The following is a 6,000-nucleotide window of genomic DNA, read 5'->3' as shown; positions in this document are numbered from 1 at the left end:
GGGGTACAACTGAATTTTGGTGTCACTTTTGGTGGAACTCCAAAGATACAAGGTTTACTGTTATGAGTTGGTCATTTGCCAAGAATCACTGTGGCCATGATCTATTAATAAGAAACACATGTTTTTGGATGGTAAGAGAAGATGGATTCTATTTTTCAAATAGGGGTATCTCCTATGAGATAACAGAAAAATTGCGAGATTGGCCGCAATAGTTGGTGTATCTTGATGTAATTCAAACATACATAATTCCATCCAATAAACAATTTTCTTTCTTGATTATAGTTTTCCTTCAAATCTATACCCAGTTCGTCGGTCTCTTTTAGCCATGAAACTGTTATTACGGATGGTGTGATTGTCTATTATTCATGAAACTCTTATTACGGATGGCGTGTAGGTGAAATATACGGATATGAAACTCTGGAGAATGATTAATAAAGCAAACTTTTATCTTTAATCTAATTTAGATGTCTACCTGAGCATCATAGCTTTAACTTTTATGATGTTTTGTCCAATTCTTGGTCATTCAATATCGACTCGATAGCTGTTAATGTAGCCACTAGTTAGAGTTGTGCATCTAACGTCTATAAATTGCTAGTTCAGAAGCTAATAGGAAGTATATTGTTCATTTGAGTTTCAAAATGAATGACAAAACAATGAGTTTAGGCAATAAATGGTTATAGTTGCAGATGATTCAAAGAAACTAGAAAGATCACTGGAGTCGGTCAAATGGCCAAGGAAAGGTCATGAGTGTCTACCCAACTATTAGGTTCAGGGTTTGTACGTGGCAATTGAGGATGAGAGGGCGAAGTAAAAAACATCCAAACAGATAATCCTTTGTCATCGAGAATTATATTTGCTTTAATGAAAGTTTGAAATATAATTGGCTAGATTTAACCTTTTTCCTAGAGCACAATATTTAGAATAAAAACTCTTTACGCATCTCGAGCCTACAATAATGCTGGAACAATACTTTTCCTGGCGGAGAAAATCTAGTTTTATCAATTAAAAGTTCGCCTCAACATCATAACTGAATCCTTTATGAGTTTTGCCCAATTTTTAGCCGTTCATAGATAAAGTCGATATTTAGCAATAAAACAAACAAAGACAGTGCCAATAATTTCGGTTCTACAACTAACCTCTATAAATTGCCAGTCCAGAAGTTATTGAGAACTATATCTTTTCTTCTTCTTTTTTTTTAAAAGGTTCTTGAGAACCATATCCTTTCTTACAATTCCAAAATGAATGACACAAGAATCAAAAGTAGTTTTCTACTTGCCTTATTTGTGTCATTTTGCATTCTCCAGAATGTCCAAGTTTTCGCAATTCATGAGCCATATGATGTTATCATAGCCAGCGGTCTGCCAAATACTTCCCCTTTATTGCGCATTCATTGTGCATCTAAAGATAATGATCTTGGATACCATGATCTCCGTCCAAATGAACAGTTTACCTGGCACTTCAGGATGAATTACTGGTGGACAACTAAATTTTTTTGCCACTTTTGGTGGGGTTCCAAAGATACAGCGTTTGATGTTATGAGTTTTTCATTTGCTAGGCATCACTGTGGTGTGGAAAAAAGTGGAAACAAATGTTATTGGTTAGTAAAAGAAGATGGATTTTATTTTGCAAAATCGGGCATGGCCATTCCAGGGTATCTAGAAAAATTGCGCGATTGGCCACAGTAGTTGGCGCCTTGCACCTCTATTAGAAGAAGAGCCAGTGTTTTGGTTTTCCTTCAAAATTGGTATACAGTTTGTACCTTTCTTTACACCTAAACATGTAATTTACGTATGATCTCCTCTCTCTTTCTTTTGAGTCTTTTTCCTTTTTTGTGCTAGAAAGAAGGCTTAAAGCCTATAATTATATATATAATAAAACGAGGATGAACAGATCCTATACAAAGAAAATGTGGACAAATATCGACCGACTTCGTCCCAACAATCAGAGAACGCAGTAATCCCATCTAGTTTGCCTAAGTTTAATATTGCCAAGACTACTATACAAGAGTTACCCTCTCTACAATAGTTGCTTAATTTGCACTCTGAATTTGAAGTAAGAAACTCCATAATTTCCATTGAGCTTTACAAGGAATGTGACCCAACTCTCTATAGGAACGTTCTAACCCAAGAAAATTTCGTGCTTGCTAGACCCTATATGCTTCGTTTTTCATAAAACGAACAGCATGCGAAGGTATCGATTTGACATTCCCTAAGGACTATAGGATTGGACATTCTTGTTGACAGAATTAAAGTACTTTTTGCACTTTTGTTTTGGTTTTTCAGAACATCAACAAGAGCAAAAAGTAGGAGTATAAAGCAAAGTGTAGAAATAGTTCTTTAGAAAATAGTATAATTGCTAAGTGTTTCCAATAATTTTGCTACTCAACCAGAATGACTAGGGTTTCTGGAACAAAAATAAAAACTTAAATTTAAAAAGAAAATATTAACGTGACATAACCGGTTTTTGTTTTGGTTAGATTGTTTGCGGTTGATTCAAACAAACATTGAAATTGATATCATGAGTTATTCATTTGCCAAAAATCACTATGGTTTGAATTCTAAAGGAAACACATGTTATTGGTTAGTTAGAGAAGATGGATTCCCATTTTCTAAATGGGACACCCCTCTCGAAGATGCTCTAATCAAATTGCAAGATTGGACACAATAGTCAGTTCATTTTCTTGGTGTAATTCCAAATGCTTCATATTATTATTATTATTATTATTATTTGGGATAATTTTAGAAACCTTTCTTGAGATTTCTAGTAATTTCTGACAGCTCCTCTCATATTTTGAAAATTATACTTATCCCTCCTGAACATAGATCTGGGTTTTACCTTGATGATGTAAGACCAAAATAGTATATGAATGCCCAAAATTGCCCTCATCTAAATTTCCTTAATATGAATAATCATTAAAATTTTTTAAAAGTCAATAATACACATGTATACTACCAAATTATGAGTTTTATTACTTAGCCATTGTTTTGATGTTTTCCATCCCCGTGGGTTTTCACATTTATCCAAATTTTCGAACTCTTATCACTTCTTGTTCTTCTGAACAAACTCTTTGTCTTATATGCCAAAATCCACCGTCGTAATTCTTATTTTCACAATCTTTACTTATCTATAGGTTTCTTTCATATATTGTCTACCAAACCATTAATTATAAAACTCACAATCCTTACCTTTTCCCCACTCAAATGGCCAAGCCTTCAGTTACCAAAATTCTTCTAACCTCTGCTCTCAATATTTGGGTTGGTCATCCTAAATCAGTCCACATTTTTTTTTCTCTGAATTGACACAATTTTATTGAGTACAAGTTTGATGTCTATTAAGAAGAACTAGTAAAAACATCAACAAAGTGCAAGTTTAGGATGGTAGTTTTAGTACAGTCTATTAAATTATACTTTCCTGTAATCCAGTAACTTTTTTGTACTCAATGATATAAACAATTGAGTTGCTGGCAGTGATGATTGCTTCCATCATCATCAACAGCAGTAGCATGAAAATAAGATAAGTGAGGTAAGGGCTTTTAATGGATTTTCTATGTGAAAGTTTTAGATTTCCACTTTTAATGGGTTTTTCATGTGAAACTTTTAGATTTCCATTCTATTTCAATTTACAGATAGAATTGCCAAGATTTTAATGAGTAGGGTGGCAAAATAAAAAAGAGTTACAAGTTTCGGATTAGCATTTAGGAGAATAGGAATTCAAAAGACACTTTGAGAAGGTGGCACGGATGGTGATGGCAGGATGACTATAAGGAAGGAGACATCTACTTTGATCAGTATATTTGAGTGATAGAAGTTTACAATTTAATAGTCATAGCTGAAACAGTTTGGCCACAATATATAGCCTAGTCCAGAAGAATTGTTTTCCTTTTTTCATTTTTCATTTTTCCATTATCTTTTCCCTTTTTATTAATGACTTGTCTTTTGAAAAATTATGAAAGTTATTATAGTCATTATCTATCATTAAGGGCAGTAAGTGTAATATTGAAAACCTCAGGGGAGCTCAGTGAAATCTTCAGAAACATCAGGGGAGGTCTTTTGAAATTATCCCTTATTATTTTTGGTCAGAGAGAGAGAGAGAGAAAGAGAGAGATAGGAGCCTTAAAGCCTAATTACGCAGAAATATTGTGATCAAGAGACGTTCGCATACAATTTGGGGACAAAAATTCATGGAGTTCATCATATATAGTGATGTATTATCTTGGCGTAATACAAAAGAAATCACACCGAATAAACAATTTTCCTTCTTGATTATTTATTTTTATTTTTTTAGATTTTTACCCACTTTATACCATACACTCTTTACTTATCTTTTGTCCTTTTGTGTGAGAAAGGATGGTTAATGCCTTATCACATAGAAATATAACGAGGATGAGTCACTTCCATTTAGCATTCTTAAAACTTCGACTCTGAGTTTGCTCCACAAAATAACTACACATTCAATATGAAATAAGAAGCCTGACTTAAATATTCAACCATTAGACAAATATTAATTGCACTGGATTATTTAAATGCGATCGATATAATTGTATAATACACTGAATAACCAACTTTTCTTGAACAAAAGCAGTGGATAAAAAAAAATGAAACGATGAATAGATAACCCAACTTTTAGGCCAGTTTAAACTTTGGAAGTGTATTTTACTGATTAATTTACTTATTTTTTAGAATTAGTTTACTCTCCATTGTAATTCACATGCAGGAGCAGAATACTTTCATTCCCGCCTACGTTTGCAAGTACGTATCCTTACAATAATAATAATGATAATAATAACAACAGTTACGCTCTCGTAGTTCACGAAATTGTTCATCCTCAGATGATTAATTTTGAAATTAAGAGTCCAAAAAGAAAACATCCCTGATTATTAATCCTTTGTTAAGGAATCTGTGCTGATTTTTTTAATGATTTGACAATATAATTTATGCACGCCACGAACACTTGTAAACACATACTCGGGGAAGGGGAGATTATAAAGTCCATCTTATTTCGTTTTTTCATCCAAAATACAGGATTACATAAAATGATCGATTAAATTAAGGTGGGTATGCTAACCTTTTTCTAGAGCTAGAGAATTGGAATGAAAAAATTGAAAAAAAAATATCAGCAACTACACATTTATTCAAGATTATAGAGTAATGGAGGTAAAGATTTGGAGTTTGAAAGTGTTACTCTTTTTTTTTTTTTTTCTGGTTAGTTTTTGGTTTAGAAGGAGATTTCTTCCATTTACTATTTCTGATACATGCAATTACGGCCATTAGTGCATATTTCTTCCTGTTTGTTCATTAAAGAAAAAAAGCCAACAAACTACAGATTTTAGCCAGTAAGATCTCAAACTCAAGATGATGAGCTGCGGGGATTTGTAAGTTGTCTAACTTTCTACGCATATTGAACCCAGGATTAAATGTCCACCTGAACATCATAACTGAAAACTTTGTTATTGGTGGACAAAAATACCCTAGATGTTTTGATTATTTTGTAGATTATGAGCTAGAATTCACGAAATGGCCACATTTGTACTGATTCGTTAGTTTAGTAGTCAATATGTGATGAAAATTATTTAATAATTAAAAGTTGATACGAGCAATAGTTTAATGGCCGCTGAAGATTTTTGCCCATGTTATTATGATTTTTATTTGTAGCAGGTGTAAAGATAAATATCTTGAAAGAAACTCATAGAAGATGGAGTTAATGGTACTTCACAAATTATTTTAAAAAATCAAGAGATTCAATTACTTACATTGGAGAAGTGTATTTAACAAAATTGATAATGAATCGATTTTGCAAGGTTTTAAGAAAATGAGTATTCATAGGGTACAATTATAATCTGTATGTAATATTAGTTTTTTTATTTTTATTTTTACAAAAAATAAGTTTTACTGTACTAAAATTTGACCCCTCTTATTGTGGAGTCTTGGCTCCACCCTTGATAAGCAGAAATATCTCCTTTTATAAAGAGCACAGTATTTGGAATAAAATAATTGACAAAAA

Source organism: Coffea eugenioides, chromosome 11 (genome assembly GCF_003713205.1).
Source record: "Coffea eugenioides isolate CCC68of chromosome 11, Ceug_1.0, whole genome shotgun sequence".
Lineage (NCBI taxonomy): Eukaryota > Viridiplantae > Streptophyta > Magnoliopsida > Gentianales > Rubiaceae > Coffea > Coffea eugenioides.
This window is presented reverse-complemented; position numbering follows the sequence as displayed.